The sequence below is a fragment of the Felis catus genome, chromosome B3, assembly GCF_018350175.1.
Source record: "Felis catus isolate Fca126 chromosome B3, F.catus_Fca126_mat1.0, whole genome shotgun sequence".
In the NCBI taxonomy this organism is placed as follows: domain Eukaryota; kingdom Metazoa; phylum Chordata; class Mammalia; order Carnivora; family Felidae; genus Felis; species Felis catus.
In genome coordinates this window covers 124,612,318-124,631,754 of record NC_058373.1, presented here as the reverse complement: position 1 = coordinate 124,631,754, position 19,437 = coordinate 124,612,318, and the positions used below count along the sequence as shown (strand labels likewise).

Sequence of the window (19,437 nt, the reverse complement as noted above, 5' to 3'; positions counted from 1 at the left end):
AATGGAAAACAGAAAATGTTGTCTACAAGTATAATTGTTTTGGACCAGGGTTGATCAGGAAACATATTGAACAAATATTCAAATATTGTTTTTTCTTTTCTTTTCTTTTTTAAGAGTATTGTAAAGGATGTAGGGGTAATGAGTTCAAGGGCTGATGTCTTGAAATATTAGGCTGCAACTGATGGTTAACCCAGGGTCGGAAAAAGAAAACTCCCTTGTGATGTATCATTGCACAATTGCATAAAGCACATGTGTAATAGAGACTTATATCTTCCCCTGGAACATCTGGCATTACTCATCATGAGAAGCAGGTGCCTAGGTTGGACGGACCATATGTCCTTTCCAGGATGACACATTTCTGTTGTTTCTGGGTTGCATTTGAATTTTATTTGGCTCTTGTCAACCCAAGCACATTAATGATCAGAATGATAATGTAGAGAAAGATTGCCTAAGAGAAAGATTGTAAACAAGGTAGTTGTTGCTTCTGGTATGATGAGGTTCTGGATTGCAGAAAACTTAGTAAGCCACCCTGTGATTGACAACTCATGACAGTCCAGATGTAATGCTTGTATACTTGCTCTGACAAGTTGAGTCACAGCTTCCATGGATGGAACTTGTCTCCAAATGGAGGGTTTGCCTGCTAGCTAGCCAAAGTCTTTGTTCAGTCTTAGCCAACCATGGGTCACAGTGTCATAAAAGTTTACTGAGTTGTACCCATTCCCCTCACATAAGCTGTTGTGGCTCAAAAGATGAAGGTTGGTGAAAGTACTGGAACAAAGTTTATAAATGTACAATACTTCAGCCAGGGTACATCTTGGTAAACTCATTAAGAGAACATCGTGAAGTCACCTGTCCTGTTGTGCTGTTCTCCCTTGCTTTACTCCAGCGTGGTGTTAAATCACTGACTGTTAGATTTCCACGATGAAAACCCTCTGGTTATCTGGGTCCATGCACACTGCTTGTATTGTGATCTTTCTGAATCCCGTGTGGAGTTTGGCAGGAACTTAATATTTGAAGTTCTAATGGTCATAGTGTTTCTCCAGGTGTGGTGTGCTGATTATCTGTTTTGCAATTACCTTCTGAAAAGCCTAGATTTTTGGCACTGCCCCCACAGATCTACTGAATCGAGGTCCTGACATAAAGATTCAAAGTCTGTGTTGTCAACAAATGTTCCAGATAACCCTTATGAATTCTGAAGTCTGAGAACTAGCTTCTCTTGAAATTAAGTGTGCTATTTTAAAATTATCTTCCAATAGGCTTCAAATAGAATTGGGGGTTCAAATAATCAACTTTAAAAATAAAGGTTTCATGGATTACCAATAGCTCTACAATGCATTCTTGGCTTGTCAGCTATGACACTAATAAAAATTATCCTAAAGTTAATCCATAGAAATGTAAATGTCTGAGTCCTGCTCAAAAGTGACTCTTTATAAAACAAAGACTTATTTTCAGGGATGGTATACATGATTTGGAGTGCATGCATGTGTGTGTATCTGTGTGTGGAGTCTATTTGTGCATGTTTGCATATGTGTGTAAGAAGAAAGTTAATTGGGGGCCTGTTGTTTCTGAGGATTTTGGATCACTCCTTTTTATCCCAGGTTAAATACTTATGGAATCCTAAGAGGAATTCATCTTTTTTCCTTTAGTGAAATGATTTTAAGAGATTTTCTTTTGTCATTTTCTTTTTGCAAATGAATAGATATCCACTATACCTTAGCTTTTTTCATGGCTCTTGTTTATTTTTCTTTAAAACTCTGTAGTGCAAAGACGCAAAAACCATCATTTAAAAATCAGTCAGGGTGCTTTTAGTCCTCACTGCTACAGGTCATTTCTTAGAAATGTTTATTGAACTGTGATATATACAACTGAAAATATACAAACTAAGCGTCACATTTAACCAATACTGACATCAAGCAAAAGAACCTCATTGATAACCCAGAAATCCCTTTGTCCCTTATTTCAGTCACCAAAGTTTCCAAGAAAAGTCATTTTCCTGATGGCCAGAAGTAACTTTATTTCTAAAATACATCTAATCATTTTACTTATTTTTTACTGTAAATATTAATCTTTCTTTACGTATTGGAATCTTTAGCATCTTAATGATCCATGTGAATTCAATCTGAACTTTCCTGACTACATGCTGACTTTTCAAAAACCCTTTTGTTTTGCTAATTTTATAATTCTAGAATTTTTATTTCATTGAGTGGCATTCTCTATGTTCAACTTGAATCATTTCTGGTTGCTCCATGTTTTGTTTCTAACCTGGAATGTACAACTTAAAATTTCAGGGTGGCATTAGCTATGTAGTTAATATCAATTATGGAATACTTCAGACAAGTGTTTGAACTATATTAGCTTAAAACAAGTGGTTGACTTTTTTTTTTTTTTTTTACCACTTATCTAATGGGAAAACTTGGTCAACAAACACACCAATTGGTTGGATAGAATAGATTCAGTGCAATAATTTATTAGAGCTAGGAATAATTCATTAAGAATTAATATTTGGTGTGTTAGGGAACCACAAATAAAAATAAATATGGCACTCCTAGGGACTTCCCATGATTTTCAGGGTCATAAATCACATGGGCATTCTCAGCACCAGGCAAGCCTATTGTCTCTAGGATTAAAAAGAAAAGGGATCATGGGAATGTGAAAAGAGTACTGTACTTGGGGTCTTGAAACCTTGTGCAACCAAAGGCAAGTTATATAATCTCACTGAGAGTCAGTTTCTAGATATATGAAATGAGGATGATAATATTTTCCTTGAAAAGTTGTGGTGAGAAGTAAGTAAGATTAATGTTTCTAACCATCTAAGAAAATTCCTGGACATAGACATTGCTCAATCAGTGTGGCTTTCATCTCTCAGCATAGCAGGCTTTTTCAGAGGCTTAACATGGGAGGCCTATTCTATTGGAAAACAAAAAGCACTATACCTTTTCCATACATTTTCTATTTATTTATTTCTTATTCCAAAACAAATGCATGCTAGTTACATAAACATTTGGAAATAGAGTTATACCAAAGAACTCCCATACTCTCAGAGATAGCCACAGTAAATATTGGTTGTAAGCATCGCCCTTACCATGTACTTTCTTATTTCTTAGTATTCCTCCAAATGCTCTGTACATAGTAGGTCTATCAGTGCTTCCAGAACTGAACTTTTTCCAAAAATATATGAAAGTGGTTGTAAATCCTTTATGAACATTAATTATTGGCTTAGTGTGAAACCCGGCAGACTTTCTTGTCTACCTGCTATTTTTTTCAATCCTCAAGGACAGATACTTGTCCTATTAATTTCTCAAATAGCTCTAGGGACAGAAATTATAAGAGGATAGGTCTATAGAGCAGATGTTAATAAAATAAATCACTTAAAAACTACTTTATTAGACTTTCATTGAATTTTAAAATTAAAGCTGGGTTTTATTTTCTTTTTAAAGGAGTACAGCAGGGTGGGAAGAACTGAATTAGGAATCCCATGAGCTGAGTTGTAGCCCCTGCTCATTCATTCATTCATTTCCCTGCCTTGAGATCTAGGTAAGTAACACAACTTCTGTCACCTTGTAAAAGCTGAGGCATTAATGCCTGCCTTGCTTTCCTCTTATGTGGTGAATGTAGAGCTCAATTGTGATAATGTATGTAGTAATGTTTTTTTTTGTGCACCAATGTGCTATAAACTTTTCGTGTTGATATGGTATTAATAGGAAAATTAGTATGTATAACATTAACATAAATATTTCTTTTGGGCTATATGTGCAAAACACCAGAATTTACTTTATTTTGATTTTATTTCTCAAAGTGGTTTATACCTATATCCTTAGTCATATGGATGAGTAGATAGAGGCTGAGTGCTATACCTTGCAGTACAAAATTCCCCGACTTCCTATAACTTTTGTGGATTATCATATCACTTCTTTACTATGTGCCAGTCTAAAAATTCAGAAAGCAGAATTTAAAAAAAAAAAGGATAATAATACATTTTCCAGCCCTTATCTTACCCAGGAATAGAGTTCCATTTATATTACCATTAGTCTCTTTATATACTTTGATACAACATGATGATAATAACTGTTATCCCAAGCATTAAATGGGCTACTTAGCATTTGGGGAAACAATAGCATTAACCATTTAAAATTATAATCATGCATCCCCTAGACATGTTGTAACATTTCTGTGTCTTTGTGCAGAAAGAATATACATTTTGAAATCAGAACAAACTGTTTTTGAACTTGCTACACTTCACCAGTGATGTGACTTTGGGGGTAAGTTATCATCCCCTCTGAATCTCAGCTTTAACATTAGGATTATATGAAATGGTGTATATAGTATACCTAGGACAGTGCTTGGCACATTTTTGGCATTCTGTAAGTATTAGTTCCCTTTTCCTTCTCATCATGACACCAAAATGTTTACTTATTTTAACAGATATGAATGTTTGATAACTTAGAATAACATGAAAAATTTATCTCATTTATGTTTCCAAGGCATAGTATAAAAATCCATGCTTTTATCTGCATGGATTAAGAGGCAAAGAATTATATTTTCAAACAAGACATTTTCTTGGGAATTTGTTTACCTTGCATAATGCAAACATAAGCTACAATTGGGTTAATGACCTAAATGTGAAGCTAAAGCCACAGAGGAAATAGGAGAAATATTTTAATCATAGGAGGATATTTTAATCATCTTGGATTGGAAAAAGTTTCCCTTTACATGATAGCAACTCAGGGATCATAAAAGAAACATATGTCACATTTCATTGCACTAAAATTTAAGACCCCTGTCAAAAAAAGTAACCATAAAACAAAGGGTAAACTGTGGAAATTTTTCTTACAATTTGGAAATATTGTGAAGAGTTCCCACAAGTCAATAAGAAAAGATAACTTAGTAGAGGAAGCAAGTGAATGCCATACATTTAGGTAACTACTTCTTACCACCTGAAGAAGTTACCTTGGTAGTCTTGAGTCCAAGTACTGAAAACACAGTATTCAACCATCTTTGTAAATGAATGGGAAGACAGTGGCCCTTCATTTTGGCAGTGTAATCAGCTTTGTTTTGAATGAATGAGTTTTCTTGACTGAAACCTAGAGGTTTCCTGAAAAAACATTGTTTAAAAAATTCTAGGCTTTTAAATGGATATTTTTCCTAAACATTTCTGTTTATTCCGTTGTCTTTGTCAGAGTGAAGAAACATACACCTAACCCTTTCTTGATGACTTTATTCATCATCAAGAACATTGTTTATTATATTGTGCTGTAATGCAGTACAATGAGGTTAGGAAGAACTGTTTACCTCTGGGCTAGTTAGGTTAAGATTGCTCTGCACTTTGAATTCTTAAGGAGATATTAACTAGCAATAAAAGACAATCATATAAATTACAGTTACCTTTGAAAATCCCCTAGGGAGTTTCCTCTGTGGAGATCAATGTATAATCAGTCTCTCAAGAATTCCAGAAGAGCCCATTTTTCTTTGGCATTGGAAAGGATTGTTCTTTCCCTGAGGATCAGATAGTTGGTTCACAATGTGGTACCAGATTCCATGAAACAATATCTGCATTTAAACTCAAGGGCACTTGCTTTGTGTTTATACTTTACATGAGTGTGCTGATTACATCTTCATACTTATCCTATGAAATATCCGTTTTACAGGTGAGTAAATGGAGGCTTTGAAAGGTTAAATCTCCTACTAATACATGGGAACTAATATATGGGAGAGCCTGTGATTTTGATTTAGATTAATCTATGTTTTACTAAATTTCTTAGAATTGTGTATAAAATAAAGCTAAAAAGGTTCTAAGTGAGAGTCCAATAAACTTTTTACTGAATGAAATATGGAAGTTTCAGGTATGAGCTTTGGAAGTAAATGTGTACTAGCTGTTCAGAGGTATGGCCATCTTCTGCTCATCATTAACATTCTGCCTATGTGAGCTATTACTTTGCATATCTGCAAAGGTGATAACTAAAGTATGAGGTGCCATAGTTTATAAAGAAATGTTTTTGATCATGTCTGCAGCTTGCCACACTGTATTATATAAAACACATTGTGATTGAGCAATGAATGTCATCTTCCCCTGGATATCTCGCATTTCACACCTCTACACTGCCATTGTCCTCATGAATCTTTCATTGTGGCTCAGAGTTGGGTAATAGAGTTGAGCATATCAGGGATGGAAGCTTTCCTGGAAGGGATGTCTGTAATCAGCTGATGAACTGAATACAATTGGACATGTGTGATGTAACTCCTACCATATACACCCCACAGAAAAAGCCTGAGTAAGGGCAAACAAACCCGCCATGGCATGTTTGCTTTCTATTCATGATTGCACAGTCTTGGCTTCCAGTATTCTGGGATCAAAAATGGTGATATGGGTAGCAAGAGTTAAGGGGAGGCTCTGAGAAACAGGGAATTTTATATAAACCTCTCTTCTAATGATTGTGATCAAATTACTTAATGTTCTTCTGTTCTTTCTAAGAAGACATTAAAGAATCATTTTCCAAGCCTTGCTTCAAGCAGTTAACTCAAATACTTACTTGCCCAAATGTTTGAGATTTTATGACATCAAAACTTTTTCTTATTTTCTTTTCATTGTCCTCAGTGGAATTCCTTGCATTACTCTTAGGATGTGTCCCTGGTTTCTTTTTTAGTCATTATTTCTCTTCCGCTCTCCTTCCCTCCCCCATCACACAGATTCCCCACAGGAAGAACTAGCTTGAACACATTTGTTAAATTTTACATTTTACCTACCTATACTCTATTTTATTCTTTTTATTAAGCTTCTGTTGCCACAGAACTTCCTCAGTTTCTAATGTTTGAGTTGCCATGAATTACTCCATTTGTTTTCAACTTTTGAGTTTGAAATTACTCTAATTTCTTTGTTTTGTAAATTAATGTGGATTGGGAGCTCCACATTTTGCTCTTTTGCCTGAGAGAATGCCACTGCTGGTGGCACACTTTGGAAAAGGTGGTTAAAGCCAGTCCCAAGCTGGGTGACTCAGAGCTCTTGCAACTCCTTCAGGACTTACTCTCTTGTCTACAAAATGATGATAATAATAATACCTCATGGTACAGTTGGCTCAGGTATTGTTCCTTAACAATGCCTAAGGAGATTGTCTGATTGCTTTTTTGGGTGTTTACCTTGGGACTTCAAATGGTCAACAAAACTATTAGTTTGGGAAACTAAAGGCATATAACGGAAAGAACTGCTTTTGGTTAAGTAGTAAATATATATACACATACTGAATTACAAATGGCAAAATAATAATAATAAAATAATAATAATAATAATTCATCATGGAATCAATGCAAGGATTAAGCAAAGGACACATATAATGTTATTGGCAAATTATCCTGTGTAAACAAAATGTTAATTATTGTTGTGATTGACATCATCTCATTTCTCATAAGTTATTTTTATTTTTCTATTTTTGAGAGCAAGAGAGAATGAACATGAGTCGGGGGGGGGGGGAGAGAGAGAGAGAGAGAGAGAGAGAGAGAGAGAGAGAGAATTCCAAGTAGGCTCCATGCTCAGTACAGAGCCTGATGCAGGGCTCAATCTCATGACCCTGGGATCATGACCTGAGCTGAAGTCAAGAGTCAGATATTCAACTGACTGAGCCACCCAGGTACACCTCAGAAGCTCTTTTGTATATGAAACTTGATCTGTGCTTTGCCATTCATATTCACTTGGTAATATATGTAACGTATGTTGTCTTGATTTCAGTTTACCTATGCATTCAGATGGTTCCTTACGTACATTTTTCCTTCTAGCTACCACCCTATTTTTCTCCTTTCATTAGACATGGCTTGAAGGAATGTTCTATATTATCAGCTCTGGGTTTAGAATTTTAGAAACCCTCAGCTGTGAACACATTGTGGTACCCTTACCTCCCAGTACCCATCCATATATAAATGAAAGTAAAGTTGTATTTTTTTGAAATAATGCAAAACCCTATAATAATATCTCTATAATACAATAATCTCTACAGATAAATAATATGAGACTTAAATGATGAAATTAAAGTAGATTTTTCATGTTATGGTTATAAATTTCTGAGTCAATTCACAGCACTTGACCTTTTTACTTTTTTTAGAGGGGCAAATGTTGAGTCATTAATCTCTGTATTAAATAAGTCAGTCTTGTTAAGCCAGTTGCCATTCCTTTGGCACACACAATCACACACATATACACTTTACTAGGGAGCAAGAATTCCTGTCTCCTCAAAGGTCCTTCTAGCCAGACTAGAATCAGTTTGACATGAGACCAATTAATAGGAGAACATCAAATTTAATGGCATACACATGGGGAATCCACACAGACCTGGAAATTTCAAAGACAGGTGAAATGAAGTATGTATGACATCCTGAGTTAAGGAGAAGGGGGTAAGGTATCTGAGAGTTCAGAAGAAAGGAATGCAGTTTACAGAGTAGTAAGAAAAGTTTATCTTTGATAATCAGCCTTATTCTGAGGAAGACCCCCAATTTAGATTCTTCTATGTAGTTAAGGGAAGGACAAAAGTTTTTCTTGAGGCTGTGAGGGCTTGCTTGCCTTCAGCTCAAAATAATCTTCATACCAAAGTGGTTCATCTTGTCCTTGGCCCTTATAACACATACTACTATCTGTGTGTGTAGTGTATTTTGTACTCAAGTGTATATAATATATATAGTTTTATATAGTTAATGCGATATTTATATAGTTAACTATATATAATATATATAGTTATATAGAGTCACAATATTATTTGAAGTGCTTAAGTCTGGAGGGAGAGTATAAGACAGCTGTTATATCTGCCATTTGCTAGTATGTTTTTGTGTAGATTCTTAGCATTTATGAGTATCCTTTTTTGGTTTGTGAAAATGATGCCACAACAATATTTGCTTCTCAGATTGCTGTGAAAATTGGGGAAGATTATGTAGGCAACACCATTTAAGAACTTATTAACTACTTCGGGGTGCCTGGATGGCTCATTTGGTTAAACATCTGTCTCTCGATCTTAGCTCAGGTCTTGATCTCGGAGTTGTGAGTTCAAGCTCTGCATTGGGCTCTGTTCTGGGTGTGAAAACTACTTTAAAAGAGAGAGAGGGAGAGAGAGAGAGAGGAAAGAGAAGTTATTAACCACTACATAACTTCTGTGAATTAAATTTAAATAATGGTATACTTTGTCCCATTGAATTATTAAAATGTGAGATCAAGGTCAGTATTGAATAATTGTTACCTACCCATGTCTGTTATACCTGGCTGTTACTGAGAACACTGTCTCTTTATCACTAAAGTGTGAGCACCAAGATGAAAGTCTTGTTTCATGCAAGGAAAAGGTCAAGGGGCAGATGTGAAAAGTGATATTTACTTCATAGACTTATTGGGAGGTTTAAATTACTTAAAGTATTCAGAACATTGCCAAGTGCACAGGAAATGCTAAATAAATGGGGGTGGTGCTGATTTTTATTGATGGATATCTTTGGAAGCAGGGTCCATTCTGATTTTTGACCAAAGTCAGACTTGAGGTTCAAGATTTGAAGTAACCAAGGGTGAAAGTCTGGTTGAAGTGAGGACATTCAGAATTAACATGGAGACAGGCAGTTTCTGTGGAGAATGTATCAGTTCACATCATTTTTATGGACAGCGATCTGGCTAAATTTTTATGGACAGTGATTCTGGTGAGGTAAGTTTATTTCAGAAAATATAACTTCTCATTGCCTCCTTTGGGGTAGATGGTTGATGTAAATCAGAAAGTCTTTATTTTTCTGAGTGTCAAGGGCACTGGATGCAATTTGGAGTTAGTCCCTGGGGCAGAGCTGAAATTTTCAGCATCTTGAAGGGGAGAGGTGTTTGAAGATCCTGAGAATTTGGGAGAGAGAAGAGTCAATAAGATTGGGCAGCATGTGGAAAAAGAGAAGAGGGAAAATAAGTCGTCCTGGTAGTGATTTGGAAAAGAAAAGAAATATCTAATGGAAGACTTTAAAGGTTTTGGAGATAATGTGCAATTTAAATCTCTTCCTCCATCTTCCCTACAAAATCTTCAGTAAAATCTGCCACTATTCATGAATATTTTGATGTAGATGGGTTCTTTAGAAGAACTATGAGATAGAGAAGTACCCCAACGCAGAGATAGTACAGAGTGGTGCATTTGAAAACATGTGGGCTACACTCTGCTTTTCTCTGTTCCTTTTACTCTGACTCCACTGTTCTCAGAGGCTTCTTTTATGCAGAACAAGCTTTCTTGTTTATAACTTTTTTAATATACAGATTTGAGGTCACTTTCAAGTTAGGTTCTGTTCCCTGGAATCCCCAAGTCTATCTTAAATTGTTCTAGGACATACATACTACTCTGATGTGAGGTTTTAGATGTATATAGTTCAAGAGATTAGGAGTCAAGATGTTGGTGATGGTGGTAGTGAGGATGGCAGTACCTGTCCTCGCTGTAGAGAAAAGCATAATATAATGGTTCAATGAAAAAAAGCCCATGTAATTTTTGAGTTAGACTCACTTGAACTTGAATCAAGTTTCTGTCATTGTTTACAGTGTGACCTCAATTTATTTAACTTCTCTAAAATGTAGGTGTTGTTATCCATAAACCCTTTCCTCACAGAGTTGTGAGTTTGTTACCCACAAAGACAGGTAATAGTAGTGGAAGGGCAGAAGGTTGAAAGAGTCTAGTAGATATCATCATTGCCTGTTAAAGCTAAACATCTTTTTTTCTTCGTTTTAATATTCCTCTCTACTAAATATTTTGTAGAACATGGTTAGTTCTACAACATACCAAAAGAAAGATGAACTTTGATAAATGTTTACTGTCTTTCATCAGAAAGCAATTGTAATAGTCAACCAAGTCTAGTTTTTATTTAATTGTAAATATTCTGATAAGTTTTCAAACATTCAGATTCATACTAGTAATTAGTATTGACTGCCTATGTATAAAACTCATTTTTTTAAAAATTATCATTATTAAACTACTGAGAGGATAAACAACTAGACAGTTTCTTAAGGTACTAACTTTTAGACACTGGTAAATTGAACATTTCCAAAACCAATTATATCTATCACAAAATAGCAATGGGAATATGCTACATTTGCAAATGTATTCTTATCTTAAAATTTTTATTATTCAATTAGCACTTCAATTTAAGGTATTGTCCGAGTACTAAAGGGAGGACTACTGAACCATTTACTAGACAAAAAGTATGAAATTACTTATTCTCCCAAGTCAGCTTCAAATTTCTAGTGCATCTGGAGCTAGGAAATGCCAACCAATTTGAAAAGGAAATGATCACAATCTCTTTGCCAATATTTTCTGTCTTAATAGAACCAAGGATTATGGCTAATGTTTTTCCTTTAGCTGTTGCTGGGCAAAAATTTACTTTCTATAAATCTTGCTTATATAACAGGCATAGTGGTGCTTAAGAAATATAACAGATAATAATGGCTGTTTTGTAGAAATGTCTTCATTGAAGAAGATGGTAATTCCATTATTTAAACATTTATGGAATAACTAAGGGGTTTAAAATGAGAGGTTATTTTTAAGTTTTTTAATCATGATACTTGTGTAGCAATGGGAATATTGTTTAAGTTTATTTCTATTAAAAGGGATATTCAAAGGCTAAATACAACTAGAAATCTCTTGAGCAACCAATATGCAGCTATATAGTAAATAACAGAGAAATTAGATGGCTTATACAATAAAGAGTTTTTTCCAAGCAAATTTTAAAATTATTTTAACAAGGACTAGTTGATAATTAATAGAATCCAGTACTAAGAGTGGATAGCCTGATCCAATACTTTAACAAGCATATTTATTCATCTTCAAAGCCAAGGGAAAATGCTTTTGAAACTAGGTCGAAGGGAAAAGTGGTTTTTCTTGGACTATTATATGATCTAATATTGCTTGACTTCTATATTGTAGGGTAACAGACCACCACAAAGGTATCATGTGCTTTGTTTACATTTCAAGAAACACACAAAAGACTACTTCATTCTGCAAAGTTGAGAACTTTTGTGATTCCTTTACTGTTGATTTTAGGGCTTTTTAAAGAACTTTAATAACAATAGATTTTGTGACTTTTTTTTTTTCAAGTCTTATCTCAAGCAATCTAATTTCATGATCTTTATCTCCATTTCTATCTCCATTTTTACTCCTCCCTTTTCTTATCTCTATCTCTCTCTATAATTTAATCTATAAAATTACAACACTAAAGTAAAATACATTTTAAAATTTGGGTGATAGAGTTATGTCTTCCCATGTTTTAATAAATATCAGTTAGATTATGTCAGTTTAATGTGCCTAAACTAATAAAACCACTTTCATGTTTATGCTTGATGTTAGCAGATGCACTTGGCATTTATGGATTATGGCTGATGCTGAGTAGCTGCAGATGAACTGTTGCTTTCTCAGTCTTGACACTTCTTATTAAAGTCTAAGACAATTCTGATTATTTTAGGAGATAGAATGAAAGAGATTAAAATTATTTCACCTGGAGAAAGAAAGCTTATTGACAATCTTCTAGGATAGAATCTTGAAAAATAGTGGCCAGCTGGTCTCCATCAATTCTGAGAAATAGTTTTAAAGCAAGAAGAATTTTGTTCATGTCTAAGGAAGAAATTCCTAAGAATAAAGATTTCAAATACTGACATGACTTACCCAACATAAGCTTGTCTTTTTTTTTTTTCTCTCTCTCATCCAGAGGAAAAAAACAATCCATGGGATCCACTGTGGACATAATGGTTTGAAGTAGAGGACTTCCTTGGAGTCCAAATGAACAAATCAGACACTTTTTTCCTCCCAGGAAATTTTTTTTTTTTAATTAGGAAAGTTCAGTATGGTCTAAATTTTAAATTAGCTTTAATGTGTTTTATGTTAGGGGCTCCTGGATGATTCAGTCAGCTGAGTGTGACTTTTGATTTCCCTTCAGGTCATGATCCCAGGTTCATGGGATTGAGTCCCTCTACACTCAGTGTGGAGCCTGTTTAAGATTCTCATATTCTCTCTCTCTCTCTCTCTCATAATCATTTCTCTCCCTCTCATTTCTCTCTCTCTCATTTCTCTCTCTCATAGTCATTTCATAATAAGGATCAACTTCTGCTGAAATAGATCAGTTGAATTGACAACGTATACTAGCTTTAAACAAAATTAGGAAGTTGATAAAGTTGTTCTTGGCATTCTCTTTCTTTTTCTTCTTCTTTCATGAACACTTTCTCTTCCTGGTAGGCAACATGGTTTAGTAGAAAAGTATTAGACCTTAAAATGATATCCAGTTTCCCGTAAACCAGTTGTTCATCTGGTCTTAGTTGCTGAACCTGAGTCTCTGCTTCCTCATTTTCAAGAGGAGGATTATCAGTCCTGCTTTATGGAGCGGATATGAGCATTACATGACACTTCACAATGTACTTGAAACAGAAGAAATGTTTTCTTTCTTTTCCTCTTAATATCTTTCCTGTCACAAAAGAAAGCAGTATATTTAAACCATCCTAAGGTGTTATTGTCTTGTAAGTTACTATTTTCAGGAATATTTGAGTTTAGAAATAGCTTGTATAGAATTTGCAATAACATATCGGAGTAGAAGAAGGGAGACATTTGAGAATGCAAGGGCACTCTCACTTCCCTTAAATAATATATGGAAGTGATTATGTATATCATTTACACATGATTCTGGACAACTTGCTCATGGTATTATACAAGTTATCAGCTAGTTGGCCAAGGATGTCTGGCTTCATGACTTTGATGTAATGACCATTTATGTGACATTTTAAAATAATCATGTACTATGAAATAGTATTCAGTCCTTAAAAAGAAATGGAATTATGACACATGCTACAAGATGGATGAACCTTGAAAACATTATGCTAAGTGAGGTAAGTCAGACACAAAAGGGCAAAATGATTCCATTTATATGAGATACCTAGAATAGTTAAATTCATTGAGATGGAAAGAATAGTAGTTTCCAGGGGCTGGGGGAAAAGGAGAATGAAGAGTTAATGGACAGAGAGTTTAAGTTTGAGATGGTGAAAAAGTTCTGGACATAGGTAGTGGTGATTGCATAATAATGTGAAGGTACTTAATGCCATTTAACTGTACACTTTAACATGGTTAAATTTAGTTAATTTTGCATTATGTATATATACCACAATAACAAAGGTAAACTGCTTAATACAAAATAATGATATAATGTCAATACTAAAAAGTACACATATTCAAAAACAGTGTCGCAAACTGGGAAAAAATATTTGCAAAAGACATATTTAAAAAGGACTATTACCATAATATACAAAGAACTCTTAAAAGTCAACAATAAGAGAATGTACAACTCAATTAAAAAATGGTCCAAAGGCTTTAAAAGATAGCACATTAAGTAGATATACAGATTGCAAATAGCAGATGAAAATGTGCTCCATATCATATGTCATTAGGGACATGCAAATTAAAACAAAAATGAGATAGCACTACACACCTACTCGAATGATCAAAATCCAGAACTCTGACACCAAATGCTGGCAAGGATGTGGAGCAAGAAGAGCTCTCATCTATTGCTGGTGGATATGCAAAATGGTACAGCCACTATGAAAGGCAATTTGACCATTTCTTACAAAACTAAACATACTCTTACATTACATCAGCAATCGTCAGTCTTTTTGGTATTTACTCAAATGAGTTGAAAACTTGTATCCACACAAAAACCAGCACAGGTATGTGTATAGTAGCTGTATTCATAATTGCCAGCTCATAATTGCCAAACTTAGAAGCGAGCAAGATGTCCTTCAGTAGGTGAATGGATAAACTCTACCACACCCAGACAATGGAATATTACTCAGTGCTGAAGAGAAATGAGCTGCCAGGCCATGAAAAGGCAGAGTAACCTTAACTACATATTAATAAGTGATAGAAGCCAATCTTAAAAGGCTACACATTGTAGGATTCTAACTATATGATGTTTTAGAAAAGGCAAAACTATGGAAATAGTAAAAATATCAATGGTTGCAAAGGGCTGGGGAGACAAAGAGACGAACAGGTGGAGCATAGAGGATTTTTAGGGTAGTGAAACTATTTGGTGTTATAATGATGGACACTTGTCATACATTTGTTAAAACTTCACAGAATGTCAAGAGTGAAACCTAATGTAAACTATGGACTTGGGATAACAATGTAAGTTCATCAATTATAACAGATCTACCACTCTGGTGTGGGATGTTGACAGTGGAAGAGGCTATGCAGGGAGGATATGTGGGGTCAGGGGTTATATGGTAAACCTCTGTACTTTCCCCTCAATTTTGCTGAGGAGTAGCATGAAACTGCTCTAAAAATGTCTATTTTAAAAAATGTGCACAGAGCATAATTATATAGCTTGGTGGATTTTAATAAACTTGAAGTTAACTTTTATAAACAACACTCAAGAAATAGAACAATACTTGCATAACAGAAACCCCCATGTAACTCTTTCCAGTCACTACCCACCTGTCATGACTAACCACTCTCTGAACTTCTAATAGTGGTTGAGTTAACAATCTCAACTTCTCTTTCTCTTTTTTTAAATTCAAGGGTTTTTTTTTTTGGTTTTTGGTTTTTGGTTTTTGTTTTTTTGAGAGAGAGAGTATGGAAGGGGCAGAGAGAGGGAGGGAGAGAGAATATCAAGCAGGTTACATGCTGTCAGTGTGGAGCCTGATGTGGGACTTGAACCCATGAAGTGTGAAATCCTTACCTGAGCTGAAATCAAGAGTCAGACACTTAACCAACTGAGCCATCCAGGCGCTCTAACAAAACTTCTAACAATAGATTCCACCACCCCCCCCCCACCCCTTACTTTTTTTTTTTTCTGGGTACAAATGGAAGAATACAGTACATACTCTTTTGTATCTGGCTTCTTTCACTAACCTGTTTTATTTGTGTCATCCATATTGTTGCCCATACTTGTAGATTGTTTATTTTCATTGTCACATAGTGTTTCATTGTGCAAATATCCTATAATTTCTTTGAACTTCTCCGCTATTGGTGGGCATTTGAGGCATATTTTGTTTTGGGCAATTATGAAGTGTACTTCTATGAATATTGTAGTGCATTTTTTGGTGAACATATGGTACATTTCTGTTGAGTTTATGCCTGGAGGTAGAATTGCTAAGACATAGGGTATGTAGATATTGCCAAGCAATTTTCCACAGTGGTTGTGTCCACTTATACACCAAGAGCAGCAAATGGAATTCTGGTTTGCTCTGCATCCTTACTAGTGTCACCAGTTTTGTGAGGTTTTTTTTCCCCCACATTTTAATTTTAGCTCTTCTGGTGGGTAGCCATACAAACTCATATCATTTTTAAAATGACTTCTCAATTGCCTCTATCATATGTGCCTAGATGTCTCCATTTTAGGTTAGGTTGATGCTCCAGTTAAAAACAAAACAAAACAAAAACAACTCCCTTTATTCTTTTATCTTACATCTAAATTCTTATTTCACATCATCTCTTCATAAATAAAACAGTGGATTTTTGGTCTGTGTTTCACTTTTGTTTTCTTGGCAAACACTTCAAAAGGCAACTGGTAGCATCAAGATTCCAATGTCCTGGTATGAATAAATTAACAGTTGTCTCTTCAGAGTTAAAAATCTAGCTTAATTCTTTTGAAATATTTTGACAACTGTTTTACTGATGTAAGTAATTTAGATAGCCTGTCTTTATGGAGAAGAAAAATAAAAATAGTTTGAGATCTCAAATAGGTACAGTTACTGATATTGACTAGTAGAAGTTAATTATTTAGGAATATCCAGGATATGTACAAAAATTGGGCCTTTCAGCTAGAAACCAAATAGGAATGGCATTAAATCTTAGCAACTGAGATTAATTGAGACATAGTCATAGAAATATTAAATTTGAGTTATATATATTAAAGTATATTGATATAAAATATTAGTTTCAGGTATACAACATAGTGATTTAACAGTTATAAACATTATGAAATGCTCACCATGATAATTGTGGTCAAAATCTGTCACCAAAGTTATTATAGTATTATTCGCTATATTCCCTATGCTGTACTTTTCATCTCCATGACTTACTTATTTTATAATTGCAAGTTTGTACCACTTAATCCCTCCAATTGGTAACTAAAGTGTTGGTCAAAGGCCATTGAGGAATTTGTTAAATTCCTAAAAAGTGAATGGATAAGAAGAATTTATAATAATTAAGGATTGATAAAAAAAACTTAGGTACTCAAACATTTTTCTATTCTGTTAAACTTTGCAGTACCATATTCATTTGTGATTTCAATAACACACCATTTTTCTTTTAGCCTTTTTCTGGTCTATCAAAAATTCAAAATGAGTAGATTAGGAATTAACTAATAAAGCGTTTGAGCTTCAGGGATACCCAGGATTAAAATTACATCCAAACAAAACAATTATTATATATCAAATTGTTTATATAGGTTGATAACTGGTGCATATAAGTTTCTAAAAATCATCATTACTCATTGCTATAACTGCAAAACAGTCATTATACTATTAATAATGTGTTTCTGGATACTCAACCATGTTACAAAATCCATTAATGGTTCTGTCAGTCTTGGGTCTATCTTTAGCTGTCACTTAAGGGATAAGCAGTTTAAAGGTTGAAGATGGATTTTCATGTTTACACTGGATTTCAACCCCAAGGCCATACCACTCTAGGATGGTTGAATCTCTGATTTTGAAACAAGAAGCATCATGTGTCTTATTTAACTATCCTTGAGGGGCGTATAAGGATGCCCTTGAGGTATTGAATTAGATGGATTCATCCCTATGCGAGGGTTATTGGGGATTTGCCAAAGGAATATAATACTCAGTTGGTACTTCAAAAGGCTTGTGTGCCAGTTGAAAAATTATACTTTATAGTTTTAAAATAAGCAAGTAGAGTTCCAATGTTCTGTGCTATTCTATTTACCACAAAACTGCCAGAAGTGATCTTCAGTTGCTATTTTCATTGGTTAGTAAGGTCATTTTTGTCATTCTTTACTGTGAGTTTTTGGAAACTCCTTTATATTCTTAACAAAATTCTAAAAGACATGATCTTTATTTTTTATTTCTTTCTTTGTAATTTTCTGACTTTCCTGTATATCTATTGGCTAATGTTATACTTGGAGAATGCCATTTTTCTTCCTAGAATACATGATATGCTAGGACATAATCTTCATAGGGACAGGAACTTTTGTCTATTTTATTTACTACTATATCCCCAGTGTCTAGAATCATGCTGGGCACATGGTAGGTTTCCATAAAATGTATTGAGTGCATGAATGATAAGTGGCAATTTAAGCTTCAGGTAAATTATAGCAATTAAAAAAATAGAATTGCAATAGTAATTAATTCATTTATTTATTTTTAAATAAAGGGAGAGAGAGAGATAGAGAAAATCCCAAGCAGGCTCCTCACTGCCAGCACAGAGCCTAATGTGGGGATTGATCCCACAAACCGTGAGATTGTGATCTGAGCCAAAATCAAGAGCCAGATGCCTAATGACCGAGCCACCCAGGCTCCCTTTTATTGAAATAGTAATTTAAATCAAGTTTTTCAGATACCATTAGTGAAGGAATACACTTATCTTACTTAAAATTTCCAGATGATCCCAGAAGGCAAACCTCATGAACTCCTCTCTTCTTATTTTATTTTATTTTATTTTATTTTATTTTATTTTATTTATTAACTTGCTTGCTTGCCTGCTTGCAGTAAATTGCCTTGTCCTCAAGCTGAGAGCCTACCTTTCATATCTTCTTTACTGCCAAAGCCTTTGCAAGAGCAAACTGTCTTTACTCCTTTGCTGATGGGTCATCCTCCCTACCTCCTCCTCCCATTACAGTCTGGGTTCTCTACCACTATTTTCCTGAAGTTCCTTTTACTGATGTCACAAAGGTCTTCCACTTATAAGATTGGATCATATTTTGTAGTCTCTTTCTCACTTGACTCTTTTGGAGGATTGATCCTTTTACCCTGCTCCTTTTCCTTGGTTTTTATTTTTCCCTTTCCCCTGGCTCTCTTCCTAAATTATTGCTTATTTATGAGCCCCTTTCTGACTCCTTTCTGTTTACTGTTGCAAGAAGAATTGGTCTCCCTCAGCCCCACTTCTCTTATTATATGTCTTTCCTATCATGGCTCCATTCATTTCCTTGACTACAACCCTGATCTCCATGCTGCTGACTTTCTAGTCTATATCACCAGCTCTGGCCTTACCCCAAAATCTCACACCTTTATGTCCCAAAGCTTTCTAAATTTCTCTGCCTGTATGTCTCTTAGATTGAACATATTCAAATCTAACCTATTCAAAATTTAAGTCAATGCCAACTCTTAAAATTAGTACCATCTTCTGTCTGCCTATTGCAAGTTAAAGCATTATCATCTTCTCAGATACTCAAGCAAGATAATATTTTTTTCTTGACTTCTCCTTTGTCCCCCACATCCAGGCCACAGTTGAATCTTATAAGTTCTAAAATAAAGTT

At 34.7% G+C, this 19,437-nt stretch overlaps 1 long non-coding RNA gene across 6 annotated transcripts in view; it reads right to left on the bottom strand.

Moving 5' to 3' along the window:
* Nucleotides 1–18,806, bottom strand: part of LOC109500951 — a 54,400-nt gene extending 35,594 nt beyond the window's left edge. For 5 of the 6 annotated variants that reach the window (XR_006599857.1, XR_002158847.3, XR_006599854.1 and 2 more), the window contains exons 1-2: nt 18,703–18,806; nt 5,383–5,493 (exon numbers count right to left, since the gene is read on the bottom strand). This is a non-coding gene — a long non-coding RNA (uncharacterized LOC109500951). Of the gene's footprint in view, nt 1–5,382; nt 5,494–12,629; nt 13,423–18,702 lie in introns of all 6 variants that reach the window. The other variant, XR_006599855.1, reaches the window with a different exon arrangement.
* Between the last annotated feature and the right edge of the window lie 631 nt (nt 18,807–19,437).